This window comes from Hyaena hyaena, unplaced genomic scaffold (genome assembly GCF_003009895.1).
Source record: "Hyaena hyaena isolate Hyena2069 unplaced genomic scaffold, ASM300989v1 scaffold_19, whole genome shotgun sequence".
Lineage (NCBI taxonomy): Eukaryota > Metazoa > Chordata > Mammalia > Carnivora > Hyaenidae > Hyaena > Hyaena hyaena.
This window is the reverse complement of record NW_024080651.1, coordinates 1,267,138-1,271,479: the sequence shown is the minus strand read 5'-3', so window position 1 is coordinate 1,271,479 and position 4,342 is coordinate 1,267,138.

The following is a 4,342-nucleotide window of genomic DNA, read 5'->3' as shown; positions in this document are numbered from 1 at the left end:
TTGAGTTGTAAGTTTCTCTAGTGAGAAAGTTAAAGTTAAAATACTTTATGAGTGTGTGTGTGTGTGTGCACGTGTGTGGATCCATTTGGCACAGACATGGTTTGTCAAGCCTGATCCAGTGCAGGCAGGTGAGTGCGGGCGCACTTCAGAAGGGTCTGTCCGCGTGGGTGTGCATGCGTACGTGTGTACGTGTGCGTGGGTGGACTGCCCACAGCCGCCACCCCAGTGTCCGCGTGGCTGGCCCAGGACACCAGGCCCAGCCACCCTTCCTTCCACCTCTCCCTGGTCCCTGCTGCCCTGGCTGGCCTACGAGGGTCCCGTTCCCAGCTGGAGGAGGGTCACTGCCCAAGCCAGGGGAGACAGGCACTGTCCTGCCGCTCTGCTAAATTCTCCAAGAACAAATTCATCACGAGCCTCAGTGCCAGCCTGTCGAGGAACTTCCCACGACAGACACACCACCCAGTCCTTCCCTGCTGTGGGATATTCTGAGACAGCCACACTTTGCCTTTGGCTCACTGGGACTCCAGAATTCCAAGGGCCCCTGATTGGAGCTCAAGGACATTGCAGCCTGTCATGTTGGAGCCCAGAACCCATTGTCATCTGCCTCCTCTCGCAGCTCTGCTAACTGCCCGAGTTCAAGGGCTCTTCCAAACCGGATCCGTTTCTCGGGCAGATCGCTTGGCTGTCTGCAGACCTGAATCTTGCCGGGTTTGCGCTCACAAGCCTCTGTCCCCTTCTGCGTTCCCAGGGCTGCCATTGAGCCTCAAAACACTCTTAATACAAAATGCCTCTGCTCCTGAGAATCCATGCTCAAGGCAGCCAGATGCTCCCCCTTCAGAGCCTACCCCCAGAGTAGGTCTAAACAGTCACGCGGAGAGCGTGAGACTCACACGCAGCGGTTGTTTCAAAACACGCCTGCAGATTCTTTGCTACAAACGAGGGGCCTGACCCTCCTCCCCTGAGTGCCAGCTGTGCCTAGTGATCCCTCTCTGATGAACAGAACATGGTGAGGACGACAGCGTGACTTCTGGGAGCAGCTTACACCACACACGGCAGCTTCCGTGCCCCGCCTCACCTCATGTGGGGCGAGCTGACGTTCAAGCAGCCGTCGTGGTGAGGGTCTCCTGCCCACAGCCGTGTGAGTGACCTTCTTGCTCCAGCCCCGGTCAAGCCATCAGATGAGAGCAGCCTCAGGAGAAACTGAACAGGAACCAGCAAGCCAAGTTGCTTCTGAATTCCCAGCCTTCCAAAAGCATGTGACCTAATAAACACATGTGGTTCTGAGCCTGGGGGTTATGTATTACATGATGGTAGATAATTAAGACACCCTTATGCCAACATCCCATCCACCAAGCCAGGTTCCTTACTGCTTTGGCACTGCATTTTAGCCCCATGCCAGACACAGCTGCAGTCTTGGACCCCGGGCACCCCCTTTCCCACCTTGGAGGGCCGGGCTGGACCACTGAGGAAGACCCTGTGATCAGTCCCTCAGTGTTTCCTATGGCTTCCAGAGCCTGACATTGATAGCCAGCTGGGTCCCCACTTCTTACTCCAGCCACCCAGGTGCCTCCCTCTTCTGGAAGTGGATGTCCACCCAAATGGCCCCAAGCCCCCAGCCTTCCTGGCCGCACCTGGCCTGTTTCTCTGGGAGGCCTGTGACGGAGGTGTGTGTGGACACCAGTGAAACCTTGTCCCTGCAGTTTGAAGAGACCCATCAGGTGGAGGTGGAGGACGGGTAGCACCATGGAGGAAGCTGGGAGGGTCCCTGGATGGTCATGTCCTGGTCCTAGGATGCATGTCCTGGAGCTGAGAAGGGAGGGTGGTGGCAGGAGGCAGCAAGAGGAGCGGGAAAGGGGCAGCCCCCTCACCTTTATTCTTGTCCAGGAGCTGGGGGTCAGTTTGGAGGGTGGCCTCCCACTGCTGAGGACTTGAACGGCTCACCGTCACCCTGGCCCAGCCCTCTGGCTCCCAGCTGTGGTCGCTTCAGCACATGGTCCAACCTGCCCTGAGCCAGTGTCCCCCAGCACCCGCCCCCAGCACGAGACTGAAGACAGCTCCGAGACTGAAGACAGCTCCGTAAAGTCATTTGTGCTGAGCCTTCTTCCACTCTCCACTGAGATGGGACTGTCGATTCCTACCCCCTTGTGTATGCGAAACGACCCCCCACCCACTCACCAAGTCTCATCCCCCCAGGGACGAATCCAGAAAAGCTGAAGTCCGTAAACATGGTACGCCCCTTCCCTTTGCTTCTCTGGCCCTAAGCTCAGCTCAGGAACCTCAGCAGCAGCCTTGATGGTGACTATGGCCCCGAGCTGCTGCAAGAGGGGCACTTAACCCCTCCCTCGTCTTCCTGTTTGATGCTGCAGTTCCCGCTGGCTATGAGGACTTCACCCTCACAACTGGCCTCTGGACTCAAGGCTCCCCAGAGCGGGGGCCCTTCTGTTGGAACGCCTGCCCTGCCTCAGTTTACAGGTGACACTCGAGTGCCCCAGTCATCCTGGACAACAGCCTTATGGGAGCGGTGAACCAGCATGAGGAAGGGGTGCCAGGGGCTGTTTTGGGTCCGTCCGCGCCCGGTGGCCCAGCATCTGCATCTTGAACCTTAAGGATCAAGTTCCCGTGGACTGATTAAAAGGGGCAATCAGATTCCTGCTGGGAAAGGACCTCCAGTCCCTAGGGGGCGGTTGAGCCTAATCACACTGTGTCCCCGCTGGAGGGAAGGATCTAGGCGCACCGGCTCTCGTCACTGACAGCGGCAGCACGTGAAGCCTGGCTGCTTCACCCGTTCCGTGTCTGCCTCGAGTGCCAACCCCACGGCGGTCCTTTCCACAGCTGACAAGCCTTCACACCCCCTCCGGCACCGCACACCCCGCAGCGAGTGGGTGTGACGTGCTCCGTGCTGTGCCAGTGGTGGCCCCAAAAACGTACTGCCTCCCCGTCCCTGGCACCTGCGTTACCTCATATGATAAACGTTGTGCTGGTGTGCTTAAGAATCTGGAGGTGCAGAGAACATTCTGGATTATCTCAGTGCCATTACCCGAGAGGCAGAGAAAGACGAGTCAGACTGAGAGGAGGTGATGCGGAGGCAGAGACTGGAGTGACCCGGTCACAAGTCAAGGAACGCAGGGGCCACGGGACGCCCAGAGAGATGACGGATGGATTCTGCCCTGGAGCCTCCGGAAGGGGTGCCACTCTGGGGACGCGCTGATTTGGGTCTCACGAAACAGATTTCAGACGTGGGCGTCCAGAAGCGCGCGAGAATGAAGTTCTGTTGTTTTGAGCCACCAAGCCTGTGGCTGCGGTTATGGCCACTGGACCGCCTTGCAAACACTGCCCCCAGGCTAACATCCTGGGGCAAAGGGGAGTGAGTCTGTTGGCTCCTGAATGGATGAGAAGAAGCAGGGCACGGAGAGGACCCGGGGCCCCTGCGAAGACCCTGGGAAGGACAGGTGTAACATGTGTGGACTAAGGTGGAGGAGAAAACAAGATACTCTGGATCTTTTCTCAGTGTGTTTGTTGAATATGGGAAGCTTAAGGGCTTCAGGGCTAAAATAACAAAAAGGACATTTCCTCTCTGTTTACTTTAAACGTCGGAACCTGAAATCAGCTGTCTTTCTCTTGGGAATGAAATCCACGGTGCTTCTGGAGCCTGTTAGAAACAAGGAGTTGGCTATCCGTGTGCGCCCGGGGCCCAGCAGAGCGTCAATGCCATGCTCGGCCCTGCTTTCCTGCTAGGCTGGGCCCACACTCCCCGGGGAGGCCCCGTGGACAGGACGGGGAGGGGCCAAGCTAGCCCCCACCTCCTGTGTGCTGGTGACAAGGCACTGCCTAGGTCCTTTGCTCCAACCAGCCCCAGGGGTTCCTGCGGCCACGGAGGGACGTGGGCTTTGCTGTCAGGGCAGGGGGCTCTGCTCACACCCCTTTAACTTTACTGCTGTAGAAACGGGGCCGAGTTATTTTATTTCTTGGAACCTCGGTGTCTCCTTCTTGGAAACGGAGAGGAAAGGATAATTAAGGAAAGGGGTGGCATATCAGAAAGTGGGGGTTCAGTGAGTGTCCCAAGAGGGCAAATGGCATCTCCGGCGGGGGGGGGGGTCCCCGTGCCAGCGATGAAGATGAAAGCTGAACGTAGGAGGGGAGTTGAAAAGACTGCCAGACCATGTGTTGGTACCTCTCGTCTAATTCCGGCTCGTCCCCCAGCTGGCCACGTGACCTTGTCCCCGGCAGCTGCTGCTCTGAGCCTCCGTTTTCTGTATTAAATGCACACAACTGTCTCTGCTCACAGTTGATCCGGGGTGGAGAATGCATCAGAAGAGGGGAACTGTGGGGAAGGGTAGGCGAC